The sequence below is a fragment of the Prionailurus viverrinus genome, chromosome B2 (genome assembly GCF_022837055.1).
Source record: "Prionailurus viverrinus isolate Anna chromosome B2, UM_Priviv_1.0, whole genome shotgun sequence".
NCBI classification, from domain to species: Eukaryota; Metazoa; Chordata; class Mammalia; order Carnivora; family Felidae; genus Prionailurus; species Prionailurus viverrinus.
In genome coordinates this window covers 101074178-101092220 of record NC_062565.1, presented here as the reverse complement: position 1 = coordinate 101092220, position 18043 = coordinate 101074178, and the positions used below count along the sequence as shown (strand labels likewise).

Below are 18043 nucleotides of genomic sequence, written 5' to 3'. Positions count from 1 at the left end.
ACTCCATGATAGAAAGCACGTTCTTGGGGTTGCCTGGGTGGCTCAGTCAGTTAAGCATCCAACTCTTGATTTCGGCTCAGGTCATGATCTCACAGTCGTGAGTTTGAGCCCCGCGTCCGGCTCCGCGCTGACAGTTCTGGAGCCTACTTGGGATTCTCTCTGTCTGCCCCTCCTCTGCTCATGCTCTCTCTTTCTTTCTCGCACAATAAATAAACTTAAAAAAAAAAAAAGGAAAGCACATCTTTCATCAAGCCAACATGACAAACCCATCCCTCAAAATATCCTGTTGGGGCTAAGAAGCTATAACACAGAAGAGATCATGTCCATTTAGACACCCACTTCTCCTTGACCACATCACTCCTGTACATGAAGCAAAGTTACACCAAAGCCGTATATGGTTTTATATAAGAGCAGATCTACTTGGTTTCCTCAGAAAGGTCTTAAATAAGTACCAGTGGTATGTAAAAATGCTAAGAGCAACTGCCTAAGCTCCTGGCCCCTCAAATCTTTTTCTAGACCAGCTGGCTCTTTTTTACTTTCCCCCAAGTTATTGGAGTGGATCCAAAAGCAGATTCTGAGATCCTCCAGCTTTTCCTTATTTACCCTGCCAGTAATTACATGTCACAGGTTGTCTTCCCTACTGGAGTCTGAGGCTGAGCAATTAGTCTCCCATTGTCTTTACAGGAAATGACATCCATGTGGCTTCTGGGGAAAGCAACTGTTGACCACTCTGGCTAAAATAATTTGGAAAGTGTTCAGCACTTCCTCTGGTTGATCATTTAAACTGGCTGATTTAGAAAGCTCTTGGAAATGTGCAAAGTGAACAAAGGTTGTCAGAACCAGAAATACTCCTGGGTCACTTCCCCAAACAAAACAAGTCTCTAAACTGTTGCTGTGGCCTCTCGATGCACCAACTTGTCTGGACTCTTCAGCATGTGGCTGAGCCCAGTGCCTCTGTGTTCTGTTCCTTGTATAATGCTTTATTGGGCACTGAGTGGACAGGATGCTTTCCAGCTACTGGTCATTGAAAACCCAACTCAAGGAGGCCTGAACAATATGAAATTTACTGGAGTTCCATTGGTTCCACAGACTTCAGGGTTGACCTAATGTAGTCACCCCAACTCTGCTTCTCTGGGGTTTTTTGTCTTTACCTTCCTCTCTGGGCCAACTTTATCATTAGACTGAGCAAGGTAGCTACAGAAGCCCTAGGCATCACATCCCATGGAACATTCAGAAAGGAGGAATTTATCTCAGAATGAGAAGAAGCTCCCAGGAAACCGTTCTTCACATCTTGTTGGCCTGCATTGGGTCGCATGCCTAGTCTTGAACCAGTCATTGGCAAGAGGAATGCGTTCCCCTTAGATCAGTGCATCTGAAACCTTGTGGACACCTGGGGATCTTGTAACATAGATTCTGACTCAGTAGGTTTGGGATGGGACCTCAGAGTTGACATTTCTCAGAAGTTCCCAGGTGATGCCGATGTTGCTGGTTGGCACACTGCAAAGCCTTAGACCCAAAGTCCCCACCCTCCAGCTGGGAGTGTTGTCGCCTGCCCCTGAGGCACCGTGGCTGAAGGAATATGGGGGATTTGTTAGGAAGAAGGGAGAAGGGATGACCCATGCAGATGAGAACCATGTTAGAGATACTTGTTCCCAGTGGTAATGAGATCTTACCTTTAATCAGGAGCCGCACATGGTCTATGATATGTATTAGAAACAAAAAGTACATGCAGTGCAGTGTGTTGTGTGGGAATGCCTGTAAATATCTTACTATTTATTTATGAGGATGTATATGTCATAATTCTTGAAACAAAAGATTAAACAGTCATGCTCCTGTTCGTTATCATTAAGCTGTTTTTATTTAATACCGTATACCTAGTGTGTCTCAAGAAGAACAAATTCAAGTGAGATGGATATAAGCGTCCTTAAGTTTAAAAAGAGTATGCCAAGGCCAGCCTTTGTTTTGAATAGGTATCTCATCCTTTGTGGTTCTCTGGGGGGAGAGAGTATACCCTCACTGTCCTAAGTGTCACTTGATATAATGGCGAGCATGGAAGATGCTGCCAGTGGTGAATTTATTCCAAAGCAAATGGTCACAGTGCCCTTATGAGTGGAGGAAATCATTATACTTTTGTCATTTGAAAAGGAAGAGCTATTCTCTTGTTGTTAAGTTTATTTAAGTTTATTAAGTTCAAGACTACACCCAATGTGGGGCTCAAACACACAACCCCAAGGTCAAGAGTCACATGCTTTTCTGACTGTAGTGAGCTGTAGCTGTTTAGGGACAAAGCTGGTAAGACCAAAGGACTGGTCTCTCCTGAGGCAGATTCATCACAGACCCAGGGGGCTCAGAGTGAAGTACGCAGCCAGGTATGGAGTAGACCTTCCTGAAGCGGTCTCTTTGTTGAGTTGCTATCTTCGGCCTCATATACAAGGACAACGTCACTTAGGGAAGGTGACATTTCACCCCTCCATCTACTGGGACCACGGGCTCATATCCATGAGACCAGTGAGAAGCCAGAGCAACCTTAACTGGCCTTGTCTTTATAGGTCACCAAGGTATCCATACTTAGGAAATCACTGGATATTTCTTGTCTTTGCAAAAGCCCTGAAAGATTGAGAGAATCCCATCTACTCTACACTAGCTGGGGAAAGCTCTAGACTTGGTGCTCCATGAAGGAAGGGATTGTGCTTGTGTCACACAGGAGCCCCCTGTGTGACAGAATGGTGTGATGTCCAGCCTGTTCTTGGAAGATCTGAGCATCCTCTCTAAAGGGAAGTAAAAGAAGAGAACATTTTTTTGCCTCATTTCAGTAGTTTATATTTGAATATGGAGTGTTTAGGTGTCCTGTCTACATATTTAGGAGCTCACAAGCTGCCAGAGAGAGGTGACATAATAGTCCTATCAGCTGAGTCCGTGTGGGGCAGGAAGCAAGCCCTTGAGCTCACTCATTCAAACAGTGCTGGCTGTGTGCCTTCCCTCGTGTGTGTGCTATGAGGCAGGGCAGTATTTGCCATGCGAGGAATAAAAAAAGAGGGCCTTCCTTTACAGCTTAAAAAGTAGGATACAGAAGTGTATTTCAAGTATCTATATCAAATAAAACATAATTTTTGAAAACAGAAAAGCAGGGTAAGATAACAGCACATTGGGAAAATCAAGTTAGAGCTCACGAAGAGGAGAAGTAGGTAGGCCAGGCCTAAGAGCAGGGGCTCATGACCTGGGGGTCCGTGGATGGAGTTCAGGGGTCTGTGAAATTGGATGGTGGAAAAAAATTTATTTTTACTAACCATTAATCAAAATCTAACATTTCCAGGGCACCTGGGTGGCTGGTTAAGCGTCCAACTTTGGCTCAGGTCGTGGTCTCATAGTTCGTGGATTCGAGCCCCGCGTTGGGCTCTGTGCTGACGGCTCAGAACCTGGAGCCTGCTTCGGATTCTGTGTCTCCCTCTCTCTCTTCCCCTCCCCTGCTCACACTCTGTCTCTCTCTCCCTCTTAAAAATAAATAAACATTAAAAAAAAAAGAAATCTAACATTTCCTTTTATTATGAAAGTAGCACTAGCTATTTGTCACCAATAGAAATTATGGGTGTTTTCATATTACTTTATAGTTACAGATACTCTAAAATACCATTTATGCCCAATAGTACTTCAGATTACAGTAATTATTAGACTTTTGCTGGACCTTATTTAAATATAAAAAAAATCTGTTTTATATATTTTGATAACTGCATATCAGTATACCTCTTTTGAATCCTGTTCATTGCATGTATTAATTTCAAGCATTTAAAAACATTATTCTGAGGAGCACTGGGTGGCTCAGTCAGTTAAGCATCAGACTCTTGCTTTTAGCTCAGCTCATGATCTGATGGTTTGTGGGTTCAAGCCCCATGTCTGGCTCCACACTAACAGCATGGAGCCTGCTTGGGATTCTCTCTCCCTCTCTTTCTCTCTCTCTCTCTCTCTCTCTCTCCCTCTCTCCCTCCCTCCCACCCTCCCTTTCTCTCCCCCTCTCTCCCCTTCTCCCACTCACATGCGCACTCTCTCTCAAAAATAAACTTTAAAAATAAAAATAAATAAAAACGTTATTCTGAGAAACATGTCTCTAGGCTGCAGTGGCACAAAAAGAATAAAGATCCCCTGCCTCAGAAAATGGCTAGGCCCCTTACCAGCATTTGTGGGGCAGAGACACTCACGGAAGAAACCAGCAGACCCACAGGCTCAGGCAGGACTGGCGACTGCATTTTCCGATGGAAGATGTGGAGACAAAGCGGAGGGAAGTTGGAGTCCCAGGCTAATGTAATTTCACAGAGAAATTCGAAGGTCATGGGAAGCGGTGGAAGGTGTTTCCACAAGGCTTTAAGTTCGGTTTAGGAAGGATGCTTTGCAGAACCGTGAGAGTGGGATTTGAAGGGAAGAAACTGGGGGCCAGGAATTGAGTTTCTGCAAGGTGTGATGCCAACCAGTGTGATGATAAGAGAGAGGGAAGGCGGTGAGTCCTGCACGCCCGAAGGATGAGAAGGGCAGGCCAGGACCACGGTGTCCAGTGGAGGTGAGGAAGGCCGTGTTTGCTTTCAGGCCTGGGTGATTAGGAGAAAGATCATAGCTCCTCGAATGCTCTGAGTGTTTACTTGCATGCCAGCTGCTGTTTTAAGCCTTTCTGTGACATTTATGTCACTAAATTTATATCATTTAATCTCCATAACCACCCTGGGAGGTCAATACAATAATCCCTATTTTACAGATAAGAAAATGAAGTCTAGAAAAGAAAGGTGAGGGTCTCTCAGCCAGCAGGGGAGAAGAGAGTATATTATTAAAAGAAACAGGGAAGAGGAATTGGTTTGAGGGAGAAACTTTTTATGACTTCAATTTTAGGTCTTTTTGCATAGTTCTTTAGTCTTCAATTATTTTATTTTATTTTTTACATTTTTTAATTTTTATTTATTTATTTGTTTATTTTGAGAGACAGAGCAAGAGTGGGGGAGGGGCAGGGAAGGAAGGAGACGCAGAATCCAAAGCAGGCTCCAGGCTCTGAGCTGTCAGCACAGAGCCTGACGCAGGGCTTGAACTCACAGACGGCAAGACCATGACCTGAGCCGAAGTCGAATGTTTAACTGACTGAGCCATCCAGGCGCCCCTGTCTTCAATTATTTTAAGTAAGGGCTAAAAATTCAAACAAAGTATGAGCACAGTTTCTGGTTTATTTCACTGTCCCGATTTTAATTTATTTGTTATTAGTGGGTGCTGAGTTAATTTGTAAATTGGTTTCATCTTCCTGTGAAAAACAAAAAGGAATCTGGCAGTAAGAGTTTGGTACATTGATGAGTGCCCCAAACAAGGAAAATGTTGTGGTTTCCAGAAGGGTAAATTACTTCTGTTTAGCGATGCATTTTTCCTTTTGTTGTGGTTTGTCTTTCAGGACTGGTCCAGCAGCTGTATTAGAAGACATGTGGTGTGTATGAAGTTTGTGATAGTCGGGGGAAATTTTGGTAAGTGTTGCTGCATTTACTTCTAATATCTTTTGTTGTAAAATGGTGCCCAAAAGGGAAGCCAATGCCTTGTTTTGTGCATCTTTTACATCTGCACTAAATTTAGACAAAATGGGATTTTATCATTAGATGTAACATTCAGTTGGTACTTTCTAACAGTATGACTTTTTTCTTGTTGTTACTGATATGTAATTAAGTAATATTAGAAATATGGAGTTTTCTAAGATTTAATAAGAAGTCTAGATTTAGGAAAGTTTCTGAATACAGGATAAAGAATACCCTTGACAGTTGAGCTTGTAGTCTAGGTAACCTAGACTATATGAGTATAGTCTAACATGGACTATAAGAGTAATAAACTGCAGACTAATAGAATAACAACAGCAACAAAGATTCTCCGCTGCGGAGAGATCCTTATGGCCTATCTGTTGAAACAAGAAATAGTCAGTTAGCTGCTTGGGAAATGGAAAGTCGAAGGGAAGCAAGAACTCAGCACGTCTGGGAGCCAGTCCCAGCATTTCAGTGGCCGGAGAGGCCAAGAACATTAAATTCAGCAACCACCCAGAAGACCTTGCTAGCAGTAGTAAAAAGAACAGTCTTCGAGATCAGGAGACCCGGGTTGAAGTTTAAGTTCTACACTAACTGGCTGTTACATACCCTCCCTGAGCCTCAGTTTCCTCATCTGTAAAATGAGGCTTGTAATGTTACCTCCGTCATAAGGTTGTCATGAGAATAAAATGAGCTAGGTAGTGCTGGGGCATAGTAGGTGTTAAATAAAGCAGTTATTCTTGATAACAGGACAGCGTCGTTTGGAAACTAGACATTTGCCACTGAAGTCAGACCACCAAAAGGTGTACATATCTCCCAGCAGGAGGGCCACTGGGGATGGGTTGGTCACACCACATTTGCTGTCACAAGAGATGTCACAGCTGGTCACCACGGTCCGTCCTCCAGAGTCCACTCTGTAACACCTTGTGGGAACCCCAAGACATTTGCTGTCTTCTCCACCTCTGCCTACCCATTCTTAGATGTGCTTGACTAATTTAACTTACCTTCCTGTTACCTTTGGAGCCAAGTGCAGTTAGAGTTTGGAGTTCGTTTGAGTTCCATTCAGTTTTGGAGTCATTGTTACTACGAACCAAAATAATGAGAAGGAAAAGACGGGTCGGGAATAGATGGTCCCCGTGGTTTGGGTCTTGGGTACCGTATTTAGGCATTCATTTCCAAAGCTTTATTTTTATTTATTTACTTTCTTGTCTGTGCTTATTATGTACTCCTCCTGGAGATCCAGTTATCAGACTAAATTTTTGAGCTTTAACTACAAGAATTTGGCATTGGGATGGGACTTTTCCTGTGGTGGGAGGGAATCAACTGTGTCACTGCAGATGGGCTGGTGTTTAAGATTAGGTGTCCCTAAGTGGACCCCTTTGTTTCATAGAATTGGAGAGATGGACACAGCTTCAGGGGTTGTCCAGCCCATTCTCCCTCGAGCCCAAATCAAATCTCTTCTACAGAACCCGTGACAAAGGGCAGTCCAAATTCTCTCAGGGGTAGGGAGCTTGCTACGTGAAGAGTAGCTTGCGCCAATTAAGAAAAAAAGTTAAGGGAAACAGGAAAATTTTAGAGGGTAATGAAATTGTTCTGGATCTTTATCTGTGGCAATATTTTTTGTTTGTTTGTTTAATTTTTTGAGAGAGAGGGCAAGCAGGGGAGGGGCAGAGAGAGAAGGACAGAGGATCTGAAGCAGGCTCTGTGCTGACAGCAGCGATCCCAATATGGGGCTTAAACTCGCAAACCGCGAGATCGTGACCTGAGCGGACATCAGATGCTCAGCCGACTGAGCCACCCAGGTGCCCCCATCTGTGGTGATATTGATACAACTGTATATTTCCTGAAAATTCATAGAACTCTACAATAAAAGGGTGAATTTTGCTCTATGTTAATTAAACCATAGTTTTACAATGGGGGAAAAAAATGAGCAAATACCTGGGTGTTTAGCTCAAATTGTTAAAAAGAAAGAAGGGAAGCAGGGAGGGAAGGAAAGCATTCTAGTCTTTACAGTAAATTATGACATATGCTCCATGAAGCAGGACCTTGGTCTTTTTCCTTCCTCTGGTCTCAGTGCCCAGACAGTGCCTGGCACAATGGCAGGCCTGTGATAAATATTATTGAGCCGCCTATGCTCTTAGTCACTTTCTAAGTAGAGACCTGTCTTTCCACTCTGTCACATACCAGCCCTTCCGGTATTTGGAGACACTCTCCATCATTCATCTTCCCCTCTCTGGGCTGAACTTACCGTGTTCCATTCTTGTACTGTTTGTCTCCTGATATTATTTCCCTCTCCCTCCCACCCTGCCTCTCCTTGAGGAAGCATCTGCTTTACCACACCCCTCCTGGATACGTGGCCCAGCGCTGGGAACCCTGCCCCTGAGGTGGTTGGTCCACCAGCGGTACCGTGGGCCATTGGTACCATGGGCCATTGCATCTATAGACGATGTGAGGAGACACCAACCCCAGTGTTCTTCTTTTGCAGTCAGTACTGAGTGCCTGGTAATGGAACATGAAGGATTTGTTAACAGTAGTCTTCAAAGAATGGAACTGTTAAAAGTAGGGAGAAGAGCCATCCAAGAGATAGGGTGACGGCAAATCCGTCTTCTTACACGTCTTGACCGAAATGAGGGCAAGCCTCACCACCCTTTGTTTAAGACAGCAGTAGTGTTCTTTATAAATCTTTCAAGGTAGCACTGTATCACATGTCCTGACTCTTCATTATGAGTCATAGGAAGTTTGAAATTCTTAAAATTAAAACTTGTGAGTGCCTTGAAAAATCTAGACTCCCCACCACCCTCCCCTGCCCACCCAGCCATACCTGGGGGAGATATGTAAATATATAAACAGAGAGCAGTGGTTCTCAACCCAGATTAATTTTGTTCTCCCAAAGGACACTAGTCAATGTCTGAAGACATTTTTGGTTGTCGCAGCAGGGGGTGGGGAGTTGTGTGCTATGGGCATCGCGTGGGTGGAGGCCATGGATTCTGCTCCCTACTAACTATCCTGTAGTGCACAGGACAGCAACCCCCTCATGCAGAATGATCGGGCCCAAGGTGTCAAAACTGCTGAGACTGAGAAACCTGATATAGAAGGAATTTTTAAAATTTAATACCCAAAGTACTTATTATTTTGAAGGTATAAAATCTTTGATATTTTGGCATTTAGTTAGAGGTCAATATAGAACCAGAAAACGTAGAGAGGTTTGGTCAGAGAATCATAGGGCTGAAAGGTCTCGTAAGAGACTCTCTCTTACATTGCCCCTGACTCCAAGCAAGATGTGACTTCAGCAAGACAGATGGGCATCTGAAGGCTTATACTGATGACTGTAAACTGAAAATGAGACTCACACAACATGATCCTCACATTCACACAAAAGAGGTTGTCTCATATTTTAATTTCGGCCCCAGCTTCTTCACAAGTGCCTGTCTCTAGATAGCCTTTGAGATGTAATGGTATTTCAATCTGGGCTAGTCCTTCCTTTTAAATCAAGGGCAGCGATTCTGGTGTGATGAAAATGTGCTTAGGGAGGAGAGAGATCTCATTACAGATGATTGAGATTGGGTATTTTGGTACACAGGGCTGTTTATTTGCATCAATTTCCTAGTGACACCACAGTCTGGTTTAAGTGTAAGTTATTGAGAGCTTTTGTAGCCCAAGATGGCTACACTTGCTAAAGCAGGGAGATTAAAGCAACGTATGTCAAGTTGTGATATAGGACGATCCACTTGAAAGGACTTTAATTATAGGGCTTATTTTGGGAGGGTAACTGTGCTTTTTGTGAGGTATATTTTGGGATCTACGAACCCAGCTTCAAGGCTAGTAATATCTTCCCAGAAAGGGTGTGACGTGTGCTGGTGGACATAAATATTTTCTCACCAAAACCTTCAGTATAATATTCTTTCGACTTTACTACTCTGCATTTTTCCTTTTCTGATAATCTTTCCCTTTGCAAAAAAATGCATTCTGGAACGTTGGAGAAGACAAGGGTAAAAGATCTCATTTCAGATGGCCAAGCCCAGAGATTTTGCATTTTCATCAGTCTGCTGTTTTTTTTAAGATGAATAGAATTTGGAGGAATGTACCAAAGCTAAATAGTAAGCAGTGTCAGGTGAGACTAAAACCATGTCAGTGCTAAATATTTTAATGTAAGAAACTATGGAAAAGCTACACATGTGTAGCTTCTTATTTGCCAACACTGCCTCTCCAACTCCCGGGTAATTTTTGGAGGCCACTTCAGTGCCCTTTACCACAGCTAATGAGCTGGAGTCGGTACCCACTTGTACTTTGCTCTTCAAGACTTGTGCCTTGGGGCACCTGGGTGGCTCAGTCAGTTGAGCGCCCAACTCTTGATTCGGGCTTAGGTCAGGATCCCAGGGCCGCCCCATGTCAGGCTCTGTGCTGACCGTGGAGCTTGCTTGAGTTCTCTCTCTTTCTCCCTCTGCCCCTCTCCCCCACTCTTCTCTCACTCTCTTTCTAAAAAAAAAAAAAAAAAAAGTATATTAAAAAAAAGGACTTGTGCCTTTTCCCAACTCTGCCTTTGGTGACCTCCTTCACTTCCCCATTAATACCTGAGGCCTTTGGCCTTCCTTAAAGGAAGGGTCGGAACTTTCTGCCCAGTCAGTGTTTCCTAGTCCTCATTTGAAAGTGAATGATAAAGGAGAGATTAGATCAACAAAATAAAATCAGCTTTTGCTTTACACAATGTGTATGGTAGGTGGGTGGGGAGGAGGAACAGAGGTAGAGGAAGAACAGTTTTTTAGCCCCCCAAAATAACCACATCTGAGGGCAGAGAAGCACTTTTACCTAAATTCTAAGTCATGAAGGCAATAAAATGAGAGCCAGAATGCTCCATGGGGGAGAGTTGAAGGCAAAGCCTCCTAACTGTAGAAATCTCTGGAGAGGTGTCCCTGTTTTCCCAGAGGCAGTCTGTGGCCTGCATCTGAATCACCCAGAGAGACTATTTACAAGTACAGGTGCCTGGGCCCACTCTAGATGGACAGAATCTGAACCCCTGTGGCAGGTGCTTTCTTCATATCACTCTCCAAGTGACTGTTGTGCACACTGATAGAAAGCCCTGCCCAGCCTCTAAGATTCCCTCCCATAGGGGCGCCTGGGTGGCGCAGTCGGTTAAGCGTCCGACTTCAGCCAGGTCACGATCTCGCGGCCTGTGAGTTCGAGCCCCGCGTCAGGCTCTGGGCTGATGGCTCAGAGCCTGGAGCCTGTTTCCGATTCTGTGTCTCCCTCTCTCTCTGTCCCTCCCCCATTCATGCTCTGTCTCTCTCTGTCCCAAAAATAAATAAATGTTGGAAAAAAAAAATTAAAAAAAAAAAAAAAAAAGATTCCCTCCCATAAGCATGGCTGAAAGATGCAAAGAACAGATCAGGCATTTTGAAGGTCAGACCAGTGCATGCTGCTCCTTGCTCTGCTGTGCATGGGAGGGTAGAGCACCATATCCTGCTACCTTGTTCTCTTGACCCTGGAAGCCATTTCTTGCTCACTAAGAGAAGTGTCCTCGTTCCAGTTTAGTTTGGGTGCCATCCTAAGGCAGATTCTTTGAAGCTACTATGAGACCACCATCCTTCTTGTCTGCTCCAGTGGTGCATAAATCCGCCAACAGCCCTCCCTCTAAAATTTACACAGCAGTGTGGGGTTGGTCTGCGGCAATGCTTAAAACCAGAATCTCCCACTCAAGGAGGGGAAACATTCTCAGAATGAGTAGCTGTTGCATATTCTAGTACGTGACTGGACAGCTCACCCTGTGCAATAGATCCCATGTGGGATACAGGTATTAGGACCCACTCTGTAGACCTGCCTCTGACTGGCAAGGCTGTCCGTGGTATCGTTTGTAGAGATAATTCAGGTTTATAAGGAGCTGTGGCATATTTGGTCCTCCCAAATCCCTCCTTAGGTGGTAGAACAGGTATTATCCCCAGATAAAATCTGCGACTCAGAAAATTTAGCCCATGACTGAGGCAGGAGGCATTTGGGAGTCTTTGTTGTCCCCCTCTCAAAGACTGGAGGCACTGTTGGCATATGGTGATGTGGGGGTCGGGTGGTTGGCAAATGTCCTACGGTGCCTAAGACAGTTCTGCCCAGTGAAGAGCTGTCCCCGGCACAGTGTTTGTTGCACCCCCACAAAGAACTGCTCTGAAGTTGTGCGGCTAACTTGTGCAGTAGAACTGAGCTTGTATCTACGCTGTTTGAATCCAGACCCTTTATGGCCCTCTCCATCTTAAAGGCATCACAGAATTAATTCCCACATCACTGGGAGCTCTCACTGCATTAAAGTTTGAATTCTGAGAGACGGTTCTTTGGGTTGTGCCCTTGCTGCTCTATGCGCCTGAACATAGGCACAGCGTGCCATATGTGGTGTCTGAGACCTCTGTGGCTGGGTTGACCACTTACCTTGTACCTGTCATTCCTCTGTCAATGCCCAATGCAGGTGGAGAGAGTGCCATATTATTTTTTTTAAGAAGTTTGTTTATTTTGAGAGAGAGAGAGAGCACAAGCGGGGGAGAGGTAGAAAGAGAGGGAGAGACAGAATCCCAAGCAGGCTCACACTGGCAGCACAGAGCCTGATGTGGGGCTCGAACTCACAAACCATGAGTTCATGACCTGAGCCGAAATCAAGACTCGGACGCTTAACCAACTGAGCCCCCCAGGCACCTCGAGAGAGTGCCATCTTTGAAGAAAGATCAAAGCCGAAGAGGATGTTCCACCTTTGATCCAGTCTTCCTGGCCTAAAAGCCGTCTGGATAGGGAATTAGGTGTCAATTTCAGGAGTTTTTGATACGATATCTTAGGCTTCATACCTACTTGCTGCACTTCCAGAGCCTGGTATTGGAGCCTTGTTTAAAGTTTGGTTTTGATGTCAGCCAAAAAAACAGCCAAGACAGTAGCTCCATCAGTCTGAATGAGCACACGTGAAATTTATTAAAGTGGTAAAACTATAACCGTATTGAATGAAGAGACACAGTGAAGCTGACCTGAATATAAATGTCGAGGGGATTAAGAAAAGAGGAGGTAGTGACATGTGATTTTTTTTCTTCTCTATTATATTTTGCTTCTCTCTCTCTTCCAGTTTCTTTCCCAATTTTTTATTCTGAAAAACTTCAGAGCCGCCTGTTTGGGAGAATGGTAAAACTGACACCTATGTGTCCTTTACCTGGATTCACCAATTGTTCTGAATTCACCACATTTGCTTTCTTTGTTCCTTCTTCCAATTTAAACATATTTACATTTATATGTATTATATATAACATATATAGCATATATTACATAAATTTTTTCTGCACCATTTGAAAATTGCAAACATCGGGGCGCCTGGGTGGCTCAGTCGGTTAAGCGGCCGACTTCGGCTCAGGTCATGATCTCGAGGTCCGTGAGTTCGAGCCCCGCGTTGGGCTCCGTGCTGACAGCTCAGAGCCTGAAGCCTGTTTCGGATTCTGTGTCTCCCTCTCTCTGACCCTCCCCCGTTCATGCTCTGTCTCTCTCTGTCTCAAAAATAAATAAACATTAAAAAAAATTATGAAAAAAAAAGAAAATTGCAAACATCTTAACACTTTACCTCTAAATATTTCATCACGTATCTCCTAAGAATACAAATTCTTCCACATAATCACAATACTGTTATAGCTAAGATATTCACAATAAGTCCATGATATTAGCTAATATCCACTTCATATTAAGACCTCCCCAGTTGTCCAGGCTACATGTAGTGTAGAATGTCCTGTATTTTGGCCTTGCTTGTTTCTTCATGGTGTTGTTCAACTTGCCCTTTCTCTCTTCCTGAAAATAGTTAGATCTAGAGGCTTGGGATTAGATGCAGGTGAAACATTTTTTGGCAAAAATACCTCACACATAGTGATAGATGCTTGATATTCTATCACAGCAGGAGGTCCATGGTATCAGCGTGTCCCACCATCCAGAGTGATCTGCTTGATCTCTTGAATACAGTGGTAACCAGACCTCCCCTATGTTCACATACACCTTGGGTCAGTAAGGCATCTGTGGGCTGGTGCATGGATCCTTTGTGAACATCCTGTCACCCACCTACCTTTTGCCCAGTGCCTTGAGTATCAATGGATAATCCTCACCTGTACCCGTTATTACATTGGGACGGTGATATTTTTTACCCTTTGCTTTCTCTTCCTCAGTTCTTTATAGTGAATGACCTTCATATTTTTACAATGATGATTTTTTTTTAGCCAGTGCCCTGGCAGTCAGCCAGATTTTGCTGTGATAATAGATTATGCTGAACACATTTCTTTGCCTTTAGGATAAGAAGGAGTAACTTTACAGAGCCGTTTACTACTGCCTGCCAGGGTACCGCATAGGCTCCTTAACTGTAGAATTTATTTCACTTTCCCCCACACGCCACAGTTCAGACTGGCAAGCAAAGGGACTTGCTGAGGGTCACCCAGCTCCTATGGTGGAGCTGATACCTAGCCAGATCTGTCAGGCTTCGAGCCAAGGTTTTCCACTCTGCCATGTTCCCTCTGATCCCTGACCTCTGGCACTGTCTCCCACCTACAGTGCTTGCCTTAGACTAGTGCCTACCTGACTGGGTAAGTCTGTGAACAAGGAAAAGTCAGCCAGGACAGGGCTGTGCAGCTGGAGAAACACAAGCCACATATACCTAAAAGCTGCAGGTGCTACTGGGGCTCAGACAGATGTGGGCCCGTACTATCAGAAATCTCAGTCTGTATTTTAACCATCCCAACTTTTCCATGTGGGTAACTGATTTATATACTCTGACGCTCGTCCGCAGAATCACCAGCTTCCAGCACCTGGGCCGCAGCCAGCCGAGGCCCCCGCACATCAGCCAAGGCTTGGTTTAGAAATGGAATGCTTTGCTTGCTTGTTTTTAACATCTCTTTTAAACAGAAATTAATGTTCTTGAAATCTGATTTGAGGGGTGATTGATTTTTGAAGAGGGGGGAAGGTTGGGTTTTATGGAGGAAAGTCGTTAACTGATATATTATAAAACCTTGTATTTCTTAATTAGTAGGTTAAGAGCACAATAGTAGATATTTCATCTGTAGCTTGGGAAGAAAGCAAATATGGGACGCCTGGGTGGCTCAGTCAGTTAAGTGTCTGACTCTTGATTTCAGCTCAGGTCACGATTTCATGGTTCATGAGTTTAAGTCCCACATCCACATCAGGCTCCGTGCTGACAGCATGGAGCCTGCTTGGGAGGCTCTCTTTACCTCTCTGTCTCTCTCTATCTGTCAATAAATGGACAAATAAACTTAAAAAAAATTAAAAAAAAAGAAAGAAAACAAATACATTTCCCTCTGAATATCATCTCTAGGACTTCTCTTTTTCAAGTTGTTGTCTGAGCCCTTATCAGGGAGATGAAGTCTGTTTTCCCCACCTTGCACTCCTTGTTCTTTGTGTATATTTAACTGTTTTAATGAGTCACAGAAGAAACTGTGAGTTTGTTCCCAGGAGAAGAACGGTCGAAGATAAATAGCAGTGCTTCTCAGAATGGGCCACAGTGTTGGCGTCACAGTGTTGGCCAAGGATACAGACCAATTAGGTTACTTCTAATTCTTTTTAGCAGAAATTATCCTTGAACTTGAAGCAACGGGAAACAATTGCAGGTAGAGGCCCTCTCTGGTCTTACTTCAGCCAGTAGGAATTTAGTCCTGCCCTCCCATTTTACAGGTTAGCAACCTGAGGCACAGGCAGGTTGAACGGGACCCAGGTCAGACCTAATTAGCTTGGGTCTCTTGTGATTCCTCCTCACGCTTCCTGAAGTTAACGTTTTCAGTCAGCAAGTAATAACCATACTGTTCCGCCCTGACATTGTCACTCATTGTCCGCAATGTTTTTCTTCCCATGCTAACCTCCACGATCCAGGTTTCCACTCCCAGTAACATTTAACAAGTGAAGAAATGAGGGTCCAAATCAGTGCCGGCCAATAGAAATAGAAGGCAAGGAGCATGCATAATGTAAAATTTTCTAGTAGCCATGTTAAATGAAAGTACAAAGAAATAGGTGAAATTAGTTTTAACAATATACTGTAACCTACTATGTATCTAAACTGTTATATCATCATGCAATCAATATTAAAAATTGTTGGAACATTTCGGTACTAAATCTTTGAAATCTCAGCGTGTATTTTATACTCAACAGCTCATCTCAAGTTAGAGAAGCCATATTTCAAGTGTTCCATGTGGCTCACAGCTACAAGTACGGGCAGCAGAGCGGTCCAGGGCCACACCCAACTAGATTCTTTAATTGAAATCTCTTGAGAGAGAAACTTAATCAGCTTTCTTGTCCTCCCCCACCTCCGCCCCAGTCTGAGGCCACATGTTTCTGTCTTCTGTGTGCCACATTTTCCCCAACTAACTCTAATTACAGGGAGACGCTTGGTTTGGTCCTAACCCCTAGCTCAGCACTTTTCCACCAGTCCTGGCAGCTGGTGAGACCGACATACCCTGCCTTGTAAATGATAGTGTGAAGCATACTTCCAAATGTCTCCACCACAGTTTCCATGATTTCCTTTCTCTTAGGGGTAACTCAGTGGCATTTTGCAGAACCAGGGTGATTTTTTTTTTTTTTTAATTCACCCTTTCAGAAAAATCTATTCTAATCAATGAACTCTTAAAACACATGCAGGCCAGTAGTGTCCCAGGACCTCAGCAGAACAAGTATGCATAGTATACAATTTTTAGCTGTGTTTATACCAAGTATGTCTCTGTTTTGATTCATGATGGTTTCTTTTTTTTTTTTTAACTAGTCAAATACTAGTCAATACATCACTCCCATCTTAAGCATTATTCACAATGAAACCAAGAACACTGTTCACAATGAAACATTAGTAAAGGTCAGATTCCATTTCCACTAAATGTCAAGTCTCTGGCCATTGACCCTATTACTTGAAGTATTCAATTGTAATATAATCATGAGTGGGGGGCGGGGGGGAATGACAGAAGAATGGTGGTGGGCTTCTGGTGTTTGTTATGATGGACTTCACCCAAATAGAGACCCTAGTTTATAAAAATGGAAATTTGAATCAGGAAAAGTTTCTCCCATACTCTTTTTTTTTTTTTTAATTTATTTTTGGCAGAGTGCAAGTGGGGGAGGGGCAGAGAGAGGGGGACAGAGGATCCGAAGCAGGCTCTGCACTTAGAGGCTGACAGCCCAGAACTTGATGCAGGGCTCGAACCCACAAATCTCGAGATCACGACCTGAGCTGAAGTCAGATGCTTAACCGACTGAGCCACCCAGGTGTCTCCCATATTCTTAATTAGAGGCCAGGTTCCATATCTTCCAACATTCTCAGTTATATAAAGGCTAGAGAAAATAATACCTTTTTTTTTCCCCCTCTTGTCCTGTGGCCTCCTCCAGTATTGGAAGGATGAAATGAATTTCCTCTATTTTCCTTCAGCACTGCCTTCCTTAAGTTTTGACCTTGTGTCAGTCTCTCTCATTCACAAAGCCCCTTGAACTTAGGTGGAAGGTTGCATTTGGAATCAAAACAATGTGTTGTCAGGGCAGATTTCTTCTCTCACCCCAATCCCTTCCCTACAGTAATTCTGGATTAGTCCCTCATTTATTAAATTATAGTCCTTTTATTCACTCTGATTCAAAGGCATTTTTTTTTAGGTGGATATCTCATGTTCATTTAAAAATATCATATAGTAGCTGTATTTCTGCTAAGCAACCAGAAATTATAGTTGACTCCAGCCAAGTGGCTGAGTTACCTAGGTTTTGCTTCCAGTGTTATGCTGAGTAGAAACGTCTTGGTTTCATCTTCAATATTAATAGTTGACTGAGAGTGATGGATGGGGCTGAGGAAGGGCAAGGAAATCTAGAATTCAGTGGCACAGCATCATCGACTCCAAGGATTCTTCTCTGAATCACCAGAGGAGTTTGTTAAAAACCCTGGCACCCAAGCCTCACAGTCCTGAGGACAGGATCCAAGCAAGTACATAAGAACCACCTACCCTTGCTCAATTGTGTCCATTTGTCAAAACTCAAGGTCAGCTTTACTAGATGTAAGTTATACTTTAACAAACTTATTATCCTGAAGTGTATTTATATGCATGCATTGAAATTTTTGACACCCACCATGGAGAATATTTTGACTATCAAACACTCTGGAGTCTGCGATAAAGCTCATAGTCAAAACATTCGTTCATTCATTCAGAAAACATTTAAGGAGCAGTGCTAGGCATTGTTCCTATCTTGGGAAAACAGAGGTACATTGAGACACAGTACATGACCCTGAGGGTTTTGTTTTATGGGTGAGACCAGGATCCAACAACTGGGATGCAATGTGGAAAGTGTAATATGAGTATTGTATATCTGTGGAGCAAAAAAGGAAAGGAAGACCCTCCAACAAACACACACATGTGCACACGCACACATACATGCGGATACACACACACATTCCCAGTTCTACCCCACTGTCTTCTTGAAGATGGAATGGGGTAGGCAGTGTTAGGAAAATTTCACAGAGAAGCCACTGAACATGAGTCCTGGGGCATGATTAGGCA

The 18043-nt window shown here is 43.6% G+C and overlaps 1 protein-coding gene across 7 annotated transcripts in view; it reads left to right on the top strand.

Annotated features, from left to right (window-relative positions):
* The window catches only part of FYN (FYN proto-oncogene, Src family tyrosine kinase), a 215170-nt gene that overhangs the window by 89790 nt on the left and 107337 nt on the right, over positions 1 to 18043 (top strand). For 6 of the 7 annotated variants that reach the window (XM_047858144.1, XM_047858140.1, XM_047858145.1 and 3 more), the window contains one exon: positions 5417 to 5486. The gene's annotated coding sequence lies outside the window, so the exon portion shown is untranslated. Of the gene's footprint in view, positions 1 to 2655; positions 2666 to 5336; positions 5343 to 5416; positions 5487 to 18043 lie in introns of those variants that run through there. The other variant, XM_047858143.1, reaches the window with a different exon arrangement.